Below are 13294 nucleotides of genomic sequence, written 5' to 3'. Positions count from 1 at the left end.
TCAGGTAATCCACCCGCCGCGGCTTCCCAAAGTGCTGGAATTACTGTGTCCGGCCTGGTCATTAATATTTTGATTCACGCCTACTCTTGTGATCAACGACAACTTATTCAGGAAGAAGAGACAACAGGTTCTTTCTATTCTAGTATGCTTCCAAATATTTATATTATTGTGTATCTAGCTAGGTGGTAAAAAGAAAAGAACATGAAGCATGAAGTTCATGAAACCTAACTGGGCTATCATCTACTTTACCAAATTTCTTCTAAAAAAGCAACCATCAAACCCAGAGAAGAATTTGAATCTTCTAACTTTAATGCCATTCACATTAGTTGTATTTCTTATTCACATGAGAGAACTATCTTTATTACCTGTGCACCATAAAGACTGATGAGTATTTAAACACCAAGTGTTGAATCAGCAGTTATACAATAATCCAAAAAAACAAAACTGTACTTCTCCACAGTATCAAAATGCACTTAATAGGTATTTATTGTTTCAGGAACACACAATATCTTCTATCACTTAAATCACTTCGGCAATTCAAAATAAGGACCTGGCTGGGCACACTACACCCTGTCAAACAAAACTGATTTACTTTATCTCATACGAAACATCCTGAAAATACAGGATGCTCTGAAAGTGCCAATAGCTACCCTTGGAGTTTTTCTTTTTCCAAAAATTATTTATTTCAATTTCAGTCCCAGATCTTCACTACCAGCCCTTATTTCAGCTATGGTAGAAGAAGTGAATACTTGTTGAGTATACAAAAGGTGCTAGAAATGGTCAGTTACACCCTAAATGCCTTTCCCATCATAAGCACACAGTTTCATGCAATTACGTCGGCTTCAGTGTGGTCATTCAGTGGAACAAATGAGGAAGGTCAGTGAGACTACAAAAACTCTTTTAGTCGTGAAGGGAAAGGCAACAATGCATACTTCATACTTCCTTTTATCTGTGGATCTTCCGTGCTCGGGGGACACCCTTTCATCAGTCTTCCTGGTTCCCCATTTCCTTGCAAAGACCCACCTTGAGTATCTTTCTTCGTGAAAAATGTCTTGGCATCTCCAGGACCACACAGACCAGAAGCACTCTCAGGAGAAAATGTCACCAAATCCATTGCCTGGGGGTTTCCACAGAGAAGTGGCCATGGAGGGAAGCCCCCAGGTCTGCCAATGTCCCTTGACTGGCCATTTTAGATTTCATCTAGGCAAGGCCACCTTGGACAGGGACCTTAAGATACCATCCACAGTATTTCTATGTTCTTTGGATTCAAATCAGAAAATGGCGGAAAAAGTCATTTAGTGCCAATTCAATGTGGCATAAAGAGAGGAGAGCAATTAAAAAGAAGAGTACAAGGTGGGCCGTATTCCTCTTCAAGGCTGGGAGCATGGATAAGTTACCAGGGCTCTGTAAGAAGGCTCTTGTTACACTGGACAGCTTTCAGGCCAGACCTGTCAACAGGAAAAAGTGGCCAAGAGGGACTGTCATGGTGTTTCCCTTCCTTCTGCCTCCCTTGACCTCTGATTCCTCCGAAACATCTACTCATGTCTCCAACTCTGCATGCCAGTGCTGATAAACAACCAGAACATTAACCTGATTCACAAGAAAAACTGACACCATGAGATGCTCTGAGATCACCTAACATCTTGGCCCGGCAGTCCCCACATTCTACCTGGACTACCCATTAATTCATTTGCTATTCTCCATGGGATTCTATCTGTACCAGAAAGACCATGTGGTCCACGATCCTTAGTAAGTGACACTCCCATGATACACTTAGTAAGTGACGTCTTCCTCCTGGAGGCCTGCCCAGATGAGGGAAATGGAAAATCCTCTTTGAGCAAGGTGACTGCCAACTCCCTTCTGACCCTCTCGAGGCCACCCTCTTCCACCGCCACTCCCTCACTTGCCTCTAACGAAGTGCCAGCCAGTACGTTGCTAGGACAACTGGCGTCCCTGCAGAGGCACAGAAACAGATCACCAGTGGGGCTGGGAACCTGGATTATAAACTCCGATGACAGCGATGAGATACTGATTGGCAGCTAATCTGTCCCCTACAGTGAGTGACAGAGTAACACCACCCAGTGGGCAGCTCTCACCTTGACACACTACCCTTTCATCTACATTTGTGCTTGATGTGGCGGTGACTGAGAAGGGGCAAGGAACTAGCTTTAGATAGACGCTGAATGACTCTGTTTTGAATTATGTGAGCCACTAGATATGGAGTAACCACCTGACATCTGCACGTTTAATTTGTTAGTTTCCTGAAAATTAGGGAGGAAGGCTGTTCATAAGCAGAAGTATGAGAGCCAGAAACAGGTAGAGCCACTGAGGTTGCCAAAGAGAAGGAAAAAACAATCTGTTTGGACAAGTAATAGCTTTCTCCTTTCTGAACAATAGCATTCTACTCCTCTACCTCCTTTTAGAGATCAAAGCAGAAAAAGTCAAAGGAAACCGGAAAACTATGGCTTGCCATGGTAGAAGAAGAGAATAATCTTTGTGCCCAGTTCTCTTTGTTCTCCAGGGTGAGTTTTACAATGCTTATAACGGGTAGCAACTTGTAGGAGCCCCAGGCATTAAGACTGCCTATCAAAGTCTTGGATTTTAGCCCTGGAGAAATTACATTTTTTTTTTTTTCAATTCTATGCAAGCCACAAAGGCTTGGGAAGAAGAAAGGAAAAATGAAATGAAGAGCAACCTAATGGAAACTTTAGAATACCATTTTGTCAAGAGCATTTTCATTTCTAGATGCACAAAGGAAGGCTGGTGAGGATGGCTGATGTGCAGATTGAAACACGTAACCAACAGCTCGGGACCTGTGCAGGGGTCCAACAGCGAATTCTGCTAGCAATGTGGGCAGGTCACCTCCCAGTGCCAGACACTCAAGACTGGGAAATGATCATAAGATGCTGTTTATAAAGGTATTGAGAAAGAAGTAGAATTTAAAAGTAGAAGAAGATGGTTAAGAGTCCAAAGAGCATGATGACAAAAACCTGCCTGAGTTTTGGAAATAAAAGATGACAACAGAGGATCACCATTTGTATACCATTTATGTTTCCATTTAAGGAGACTCTTCTTAAGTAAGTTGTTTCAGGAATATAAGCACAAATAGAAAAAAAATTACTCTGAAAACTTAATTTCTCTAACATAGGTTTCAAACAGCTAATTTGCTATCACACCTAAAAATCATTTTATACTTGTCAAAAATGACTTTTTCTGAATCATGTAACATACTTGTTTAGGTGTCTGAAAAAGGTTAACATAATCCTCAGGATTTATAGAAGATGGATTAATTCTATCAGTCTACGATTCTACTTAGCAATAATTTATTACATAGCTACCACTGGAAATTTAACATGAATTTAAGTTGGAGACGTGGTTAATATTTTTATGGTATAATATGATTCTTTTACGAAAGTGAAAAATTTAGATAATTAAAAAATGAAGTTACCTATTTTTCTCTTTACATTAGTCCTAAGGAGTAATTTATGTGTTGTTAAGAACCAATAGATTTTGTTTGGGTTCTATGACAAAACAATGTCAACTAGTTTTTATTACTATTCATTCATCCCTGCCCTTCTTTCTTGTGGATTCTTGAACATTATATACCACCTAAAAAATATAGCTTTAGTTTTGGATGTATTTTTCTGTCCAAAGTTCAGTTGGAAACACTGCCCTTACTAACTCCGGGAGGCATCATTCTTTAGGCATCTCAAGTTCCTGCTTCAACTTTTACATATAAAAATCTAAAATGGGCCAGGTGTAGCGGCTCATGCCTATAATCCCAGCACTTTGGGAAGCCGAGGTGGGCAGATCACTCGAGCTCAAGACTTTTGAGACCAGCCTAGCCCACGTGGTGAAACCTTGTCCTTATGAAAAACACAAAAATTATGCCTGTAATCCCAGCTACTTGGGAGGCTGAGGCAGGAGAATCACTTGAACCCAGAAGGCAGAGGTTGCAGTGAGCTGAGATAGTGCCACTGCATGCCAACCTGGGCGACACAGCGAGAGACTTTGTCTGAAAAAAAAAAAAAAAGATCTAAAATGATCCTGAAGAAAATGGTGGCCTGGTGACCATGTGCTACAAATCCTCATGCTATGTTTTTGTCAGTGTTCAAACAATTTCTGATGGAAAGAAAGCTCTGGCTCTGAGCTCTCACATGCCCAGACACAGAAATAGTACACAAAAGACTATTCCTAGTCTCTTCTCAAAGCCTCCTTTGTCTTCTCTAAATACGCACATAGATTGGGTTGGAATTCTACCTCTGTTTGAAGGCTCAATTTAGATGTCTTCCCTGAAATTCCAGCGCTGATGACTCTTACCCATCGTCCCTTTCGTATACCTGATTCCGCCACCAAGTTCATCCTCCCATAGCACCTTCCTAGAGTCTCAAACGGCGGTAAGTACAGATTACTCAGCACTGGATCCCTGATGGACTCCAGAACATCTTGGCACACAACAGTCTGTTAATAAATATCATGTATTGAGTGAACTCTAAACTTAAAGAGAACACAAAAGCATTTTACCTCAGCACTATTCAGTTACAAAGCAGCCTGACCAGGCTGTTGATGTTTTCCTCCCCGCATAGAATGCGAAGGTTGTAAAAGATCCATGAACTTTTTTCCTTCCACAGCGTCTGAGTGTTCTTTCATTTTCCTCGTCCTGTCCAAGATGCTGAGAGAAGGAGCTGAGTACTTGAGGAAGAAGGCGCCGAGGGGAAAGGGTGTGCCTGGGATGGGCGCACTTTGTCAGCTGCCTCAGGAGGTAGCTCTGACACCACTTCTTAGAAGCAGTAACTCCTGCAAAGACCCTGCCGAAGGGGCCAATCCCAAATAACACACCAGGGGTAATGGCCAGGAACTAGCAAAGCTGTCAATCAGAAGCCATTTGAGGAAGTCTGAGGAAGAGAGAGAAATGGGTGAAAGAGAAAACTCTAGAAGACTTGAAGCGATTCCCAGCGCACTTGGATGGTATAAGCTTAGTCAGACCCTCTCTGCCTTTACAATCTGCAGGTCAATTTGCAGGACCATTACAAGCAAGGATTTAAGAAAAAGGAGATTGTTCTCCCTCACTTGTCCAACAGTGGTAGAATCTCCCCTTCTCTCCTGACCCTCTTACCTACTTCAGATTTTTTTTTATGATAGTGCTGGAGAATTTGGTATCACAGATGGCAAATCTAAAAGGTACAAATTGACAGACACAGAGGGAAATTCCCAGATTGCTCTTATTAGAGAGTGTGTGTGTGCAATTCTCTTACTCCGGAGATTCAGAGTAAGAGAAATTCAGCTCCCATTTTTTAAGATTTATACAGACAGCATAATGCTGTTTACACAGGTACAGAGGTATTTATTGTAGTCTCTCCATTTCTTCCTAGGAATAATGTAATGCCTGCACTCAGAGCAGTTATTCTGAAAAGCGACTACACAGACACACAGAATTCCAGAAACCTTTATTATTGCTGTCCTCAAAAGCTAAATAGCACAATGCCTCCCTAAGAAAGCTTTTGTGAACTTCCCATCACACACCACAGAGACGTTAAATGGGTTTCATTTGTACCAGCACACCATTTTCTTCATTCTAAGGTGTGCACTGGAATGAAGTGCTATTCAGTCAGCCCCTTTCTAGGGAGATACAGCACTTCGGCCCAGTCCTACTTTGAAAAGAAACATGAACGTAAGTAGTGATGAAATGATGTGATGATAAGAGACAAAACCACCGCCGTTCACAGAAAGCCAGGGCAGGATGCTCACAAACAAGTGACAAAGCAAACCACTCAAATGGAAAGGAGAGGAAATACACACAGTGCAGACTTTTAAAAAAAAGTATTAGAAAATCCCCAAACTCTACTGATAGGTCTAGAAAACATTTTTTTTTAAACACAAATTGTTCCCTCCTCACATTTCTTTATACACATCAAGTATCCACTTCTAAGGAAAAGAAAATAGTCTAGACTCTCCATCCCTTCCCCACACCCTTAAACTGCTGTCAGATTCAAGCAATCTCATCAGAACAGCATGTATGTTCCTTTTCCTAATGGCTCAGGCCCACACATGAGAGGCCTAGGGACACACTTACTCTATCCTTAGACATTCATTCAGTGAATATTTACTGACTGCCCATTATGGGAGCAAGCAGTATTTTAGGTACTATTCATTCACCAGGGAAGAATAAGAATAAGAATAAGAATAAGGAGTAAGAATAAGAATAAGAATACCATCCCTCCTTTTGCAGAGCTTGCAGACTAGTTAAGGAGACTGATGATTAACAAATAAATATATAATATGTAAGATGCTTAAAAGAAAAAACACAGAAGGCTAGAGGACTGAGAGGGATGGGGTGGATGCTATTTTATGTAGATCAGGGAAGGCTGCTTTGATAAGGTAACTCAAGAATTCTTACTTAAGGAAGCAGAGAAGCTTAGGAATGAAATATGGATCTCCCTCCTTGCTTAGACTCTAACCAATATTTGAGCACAGAGGTGGTTAGTTTTAGAAAACTCAAGTTCAAAAATGGCTCCTGTTTATTTTCAAAAGGACCAATGAGTATGGACCCTAAATTTAAACAGCTAAAGCTATAGTCTAAGGATGGTCTCAAAGAAATACCTTTGAATTGTCATATGGTGCCTAGGAGGGTCTTGTGGAAAGGGTTTCATAGTAGTGAAAGATGTAATAACTCTTGTTTTCTTTTAACCCTAAGACTGTGCTCAATGTTTTAAAAACAGTTGTAAATGAGGTAGTGCCAAATCGTTGATTTTTAGGAACCCAAGAAGGTAAAATAAAGGTTCAATTGGCCTCATCTAAGGCTGATACTTTATGCAACATGAGACAGTTAGGGTGAGAACCACCACTGCAAGTGATTTAACCGAATTTTCTCAAGTTGTCCATCATAAAATGAATCCCCGTGGTGGAGAGGGCCCAAGGTTATATAGCTAACAATAGCACTGTGCATAAAATCCAGGTCTGCTAACTCGGAGTTCGGTGTCAGCACCATTCTCTTCTTGTACAAGATCCCCCATCTTAGAGCCAGTCTGAAACATCTTCAGGGGCAAAGGCCATCTGCTGGCAAGTGGTGGCAGATTTGAGAGGCAGTTAACGGGACATGCAGAGGAATGAATGCAAGGAGGAACATCTGCAGGAACTGCTGAGCATGGGAACCAGTACTTCCAATGGCTGCTGTGATTATCACTCACACATTTATACACCCACTCCCAGACCCTGTCCATGTGCAAACACGCATTCTTTGAAAATCGCCTGCCTTCTCCACTGCAACAGCTCTCCATGGCACAGGCTTTGGGGTACGCAGGACACTAAACCCAGGGAAGATAGAAAACCAGTGTTGTGAACATGTGCCCAGATAATGAAAGGTTATCAACATCACAGTTTACTAAGAAAATGAGGAACTCCCACTGCCCCTACCAAGCAAATGTGGTTTTGAAAAGAAAGTACTTAGCATGCAGAAAAAGTTCACTAGAATTTGGTATTTTCTTGCTCTTCAACACACTCCATTTACAGAAGGATTTTAAAATTACTTCAAGTCTGCCATGTGGCATCTTAAAGTGTACACTTTAGAAGTTGTTTGAAAACCTCACTTAATCTTTGAGGTCTGACAAGGTGTCACACGAACAGTTCAAAGCAACGGTTAAAACAACAACAAAAAAACCCCACTAGATTTGAAACAAAAGCTATCTTGATTATGGTAACTGTACGAGTTATTTAAATAGAGCCTGAAACCTAAAGCAGTTTTACATAAGACACTTGTTTCCTAGGATAAAAATGCTTTAAACAATACCACCAGAAGTGCATTCTAACAGTTACCTGATTGGGAAAATGATTTCTAGTAAAACACACTGTAACTGGAGTACCCAAATCTAACATGGCCCACAATTATTCCTTGATAGTGATAGAAACTTTTACAATAAGGTTTTTTTTTTTTTTTAATAAATAAATAAATAAATAAGTAAAATAGTGCTTTCACAATGCTCTGCCCCTTACAGGAACCCTAAACCAAGATGCTGATTGCTTAATAAAAAGGTAGTATGGGCTGGGGATGGTGGCTCACACCTGTAATCAAAATATTTTAGGAGGCAGAGGCAGGAGGATCACTTGAGCTCAGGAGTTCAAGACCAGCCTGAAAAACATGGTGAAACTCTGTGTCTACCAAAAATACAAAAAATGAGTCAGGCATGGTGGTGTGCACCTGTGGTCCCAGCTACTCTGAAGGCTGAGGTGGGAGGGTCGCTTGAGCTTGGGATGCAGAGGTTGCAGTGAATCGAGATCACACCACTGCACTCCAGCCTGGGTGACAGAGTAAGACACCATCTCAATTAAAACAAAACAAAACAAAACAAAACATTGAAAATAAGGTAGTATGGAGCAATACACAGACTTGCAAAATATTGCTTTATGGGGGTTTCACGACTTGCCCAAGGTTGCCAAGGTACTTGATCTCAACAGCAGGAATAGGATTCAGGTCAGTTGATTCCAGGTTGACTGATTTCCACTAGACCCAACGTGTACAGAATGGAGACACAATGAAGCTTCAGTGTCTCCCATTGTCTGCTTTCAATGAAGCACTGGGAAATTTTGAATTTAATAAGCTCATATTAATATTACTAAATTATTTAACCCTGAGGATATGACATGGATACATATGCATATTTTAATACAAATGTTTAGAAATCTATGAAACAAAAAATATTAGGAACTATTTTTTCCATGTCAATACTTTTCTCCCTGATATATGCTGCACTTTGCTCTTTACGAATCTTGTAGGCAACTGCAAAAAAAATAGGTAATACATGCTCAAAAAAGTTTTCTGGCCGAGTTCACAAGAAGCTGGAAACCTAAAAATATATATATAGATATATACACATACATAAACAAGAATATATATATATATATAGCAGAAATACTCATATGTATTTATATACACACAAAAACAACAAAATTTTAGAAGAAATTGGCTTGTCATTTCCCAAAATTTGAAGAGAGTATCTTCTCATCCTCAGAGGTGTTCATAGGCCATCCTGAGTTTCATGTAGCTATATTCTTTCCTGGTCAAAATCTCCTAATTTTATTTTGTGACACAGTCCAGCAACAAGGTAAACTCTCCAGAAAGTAGCAGGGCTGAGCACCCTTGCATTATTTCCTAGTGGAAGGGCTCCCTGAAGTCACACTATGTCATCTCCTCCATTTCCTGATACTAAAACTTGTCATGCAAGGCGGCCATCAGGTGACATGTGGGAACAAACTTTTCTAGTCTCAAAATCCCAAGCCAGTTAACCTGATCAAAATCAGTAAATCAGCTCATTTTGAATAAGAGAAGTACCACACATAACTGCTTATAACTTGCATACCTCAAGATTTTAAAAGCCAGAGAGAAAAATGTCATTTTCATCAACTGCAGAAGAATAATTGCTGGATGGAAACTCTGATTGCTAATCCTTAGCCTGGAGAATTTTACCCCCTACTCACCAACCTAAAAGAATTGCAATAGCCCAGTTTAAAGGGGCTGCTCTAAATCTGATACTATTTGGCTGAACCAGTAGAAAAGGGGTTCCTACAATGAAAGAATCACTGTATTCTATCCTTTTATTCCTGAAGTAGATAGTTTGCAGCATGACATAGAAGCTGAGAGAAAGGCAAGTTCCAGCAAATACAAACAGGACATCTTCCCTTAAAAAAAGAAACTAATTGGACGATCACCTAGAGCTCAGGCTAATACCCCTTCAACACCTGGCTCAGTTACAGCAAGTGATTCATGAATCCTGACCAGGCAAGCCACTACAGATATTATTCTTGGTTGTTAACTTACAACATTCACTGCGTACTGTTCACAGGTAGCCTCAGCCTATACTTCACCATGGAGACTTCCCACAGGCGCTGGAGGGCTCCTGAGGGCTCTTGGGCTCAAGCGTGGTCTTTCTTCCTTTCACAGAGAAGTGAGAAATACCTAGCATGGAAATAGAACAGAAGAAAAAGAAAAAGGTAAACGCATCATCAAATCACTTGTTATCTCAACGAATAAAGTCTCACGACCAATTAGACGAATTGATACTTCACCAAAGATCATTTTCTTAAAAAAGTTCAATGTTCTTGCTCTTTTCCCAAAAAGAACACAGCACGGTACAGCCAGACTCTCCTCACCCCAAAGTTGAAGCCGTTTCTGGGAGATTTCAGACACAATCTTAGCTGAGATGCAAACTTGCAAAAAAGCTTCAAAACAGGCCACTTGGCTTTACTCTTCTGCAAAAGGAGCCAAGGACTAGCACCTTCTACCACTCCATACCTTACTGGGTCATGGAGAAGATCAAGAGGATCATTCTTGCAAAGCACACACAGTTCCCAAGAAGAAATCCACTATGTAAATGCAAAGCGTTACTGGTGGTCATAAGCCTGTTCCTGAGCCCTGGAGTCAGAATACAAAAGTCAGCACTGGCAAGGCACCAATCATCAGCTATCCCTGGAGCATCCAAACGTCTGTATGCCCTACTGTGCTGAGTTTCAGGAAAGAAAAGGAACAGAAACGAAGAATCTGGAATCTCCGGGAAAAAGAAAGTGAAGGCATCAAACAGGAAGCTAAGAGAAAGAGTGTAAGGTGGGCAGTAGGGCACATGCGGGAGCGTGGTTATTTGGTACACGGCTCCCTCAGATTGCTGGTTTGCGGCATTTTGTGCACTGAATGTTTGCGACGCTGTGAAATTTTCCACTTGGCTGTCTGCCATTTCCGCCCACCGAAGACAACACTTACACCCACCAAAGTAGCACAGCGAGGCCCTGATGGAAAAGGATTGGATAACTTTTTGTTTATTTGCTGTTGCTTTTAATGAAAAGACTTATTCATATCCTGATCATTAATATTTTCCACACCTGGATTTCTTGATTTTTCCCCCCCTTTTAAGGGTGACTGAGGAACAGCTTCTCCTGGAACGATACTATTAACTTATTTTGCCTTGTGTACTTTTGAGAAGCACACTTGAGGCACAGGAACTTATATTAGCAGCTTTGGGGATGACGAGAAACAGAATTTAGGTGCTATACTAGAATCTTGTCTGCTTCCCAAATACATCATCGACAAAGACCAGTCATGTTTCTCCTTTCAAATCATGAGCATGCACAGAAAAAACAGAGTTGTAGTATTAGCATTGTGGGTGTCATTAATACCATTTCTCAGGAAAAAAGAGAGTGGTCCCTCATCTCTAAAAAAAGACAAGAATGAATAATAACAAATCGTAGATTTGGAATTGGTAACACACTGACAAGTATACCTCAAAATAAAGAACTAATAAAAAATGGAGAGACAAAATTAGGGCAGAAGAGAGAAAGGAGGTGTCTGTTACATATAATTAACCATCACTTTCATAATGAATACAGTTTACCAAGTGCTTTCTCATTAATTAAACCATTCACTTGATACAATTTTACTTGGTACTTGCTATATTCACCAGGCTCTGTGTTTGATGGGGGAATACATGGTAAACAAAATAGCTCAGGATCCTGCACCCTAAGAGCTCACTGCCTCAAGAGGAACAGACATTAAATAATTATATGAGTTTTAGTGGATGCATAAAATTTGAAAGCTGGATAGGCAGTATGAAGGAAAAATGAACATTGTGATTTGTAGTCATGATGGGGGTACCTCACTTAGAAGAAGGGTCTCAGGAAGGCTTCTCTTACAAAACTAACATTCAAGCAGGAAAGTCAAAAATGAGTAGAAGTTAGCCAGGCACCAGGTTTCCAGGTAGAGGAAACAGTCTGTGCATTATATGAACTGATCTAGTGAGGTACAACTGTTTTCTGTGATTTCACTCCTTTGTATTTTGCCATTTCAACTGAGTCCCCTTGAAAAAGAAATGAGTGACACAACTGTTCTCCGTACCTTGAAATAATGATTCATCTTTCTGACTGCTAGGCCATCAGAGCAACACACACCTTCTCTGTGATTAATTTCTGTGAGAGGAACACCCCTGATGCAGGTGTTATTCTTGAAGTGATGGCAAATAATGACCCTGCTCTCTAATGCACCCCAAGTCACTCCATCATCACGGTGAACTAAAGGAAGCTCTCTTGTTGACACCTGCGTGCCACAGCTGAAGTTAAGAAACCCTCCCCCAAAAAGGACTGAAAACAGATCACATTACTTGTAGACTTCTGAAAAACATCTTAAGTACCTTGGATCAGGTACTAAATTTCTGCCTGCCCCTTGATGATTACAGTATTTTTATTATTTCTCTTTTGAACTTAAACAGCTTTTATGCCCACCGTTAACAGTGTTCTGTCAGCCCTCTCTCTTGGTTCTTGGTTCAGTGATCTGTTTACTTACCCACATGAGCCGCAAGCAAGGTGCAAAGAAATTAAAAGCAGTGGAAATGTCATGTTCATCTGAAGTGTTTTCTTCTTCCCTATCATCCCAGATCTGGCTCAACTTAATTCTTCCACTAAGGAAAATCAGTAGTTTGCTTTCTTCATCCTACAACATTAAAGCATCATCCAACAGGCTCATTCATGTTCTCCCCATGAATGGAGTAAGTCTGAAAGCCTGTCTGAAACAAATATGCCAAACTTCTATTTGAGTCTCTTTCCATTTAAAATACCCAAGATAAAATGTAATTTACTCTACAGGCTTCTCATACAAACAAAAATATTAACAATATTCCACATTCAAAGTCTCAGAGTACAAACCTTCACTTTGACCTGGCAACTTTGACTTACTCAGAAAGGAGAGAGAGAACAAGAAAAAGCACTTCCTGAAGCCAAGCTGTCCAATATCTGGCCATCGGACCCAGGAAATGACGCCAGGCTGTCAGTTTCATCCTCTGCCTAGAGGAGAAAATGACACAATGCCAATTTCTCCTTCCCCAGACTACCCACAGCACTTACAGTCTCTACCACACATTCTGACCCAAGGTCCTTTTCAGTTCAGCACTTTGTTATACTGTCTTTTTATACTCCACTGGATTTATTTAAGTCTTGAAGGCTCAAAAAGTTTCTAAGCTCCCTGATGAAAGAAACCTTGCCATGTCCTTCTTTTGCAACCTCCTAATAGCGTCTAGTGGAAGAGCCTGGATTTAAATTAAATGATCCATATCCAAAACCTGTTCTAGGACTTAACCCTTACGCCAAAAGAATCACCAATCTACAGCTATACGGTAAGCCCATTTCACCTTTCTCTGTCCTCCAGGGACTTGAGACTCTGATGATGCCTGTCATCATCATGTGTCAGCCCTCCACAAACTAGAAAAAAATTAAATTACAACTTAGCCTTTATATTCTGTTCGTCCAATCCATTACATTTTTA

At 40.6% G+C, this 13294-nt stretch overlaps 1 protein-coding gene across 7 annotated transcripts in view; it reads right to left on the bottom strand.

Annotated features, from left to right (window-relative positions):
• The window catches only part of ATXN1 (ataxin 1), a 462258-nt gene that overhangs the window by 175140 nt on the left and 273824 nt on the right, over window positions 1–13294 (bottom strand). For 6 of the 7 annotated variants that reach the window (XM_031935685.1, XM_031935684.1, XM_031935686.1 and 3 more), the window contains one exon: window positions 9812–9949. The gene's annotated coding sequence lies outside the window, so the exon portion shown is untranslated. Of the gene's footprint in view, window positions 1–9811; window positions 9950–10143; window positions 10164–13294 lie in introns of those variants that run through there. The other variant, XM_023209808.2, reaches the window with a different exon arrangement.

Source organism: Piliocolobus tephrosceles, chromosome 5, assembly GCF_002776525.5.
Source record: "Piliocolobus tephrosceles isolate RC106 chromosome 5, ASM277652v3, whole genome shotgun sequence".
NCBI lineage: Eukaryota > Metazoa > Chordata > Mammalia > Primates > Cercopithecidae > Piliocolobus > Piliocolobus tephrosceles.
The sequence above is the reverse complement of the archived record's forward strand: the minus strand, read 5'-3'. Positions and strand labels throughout refer to the sequence as shown.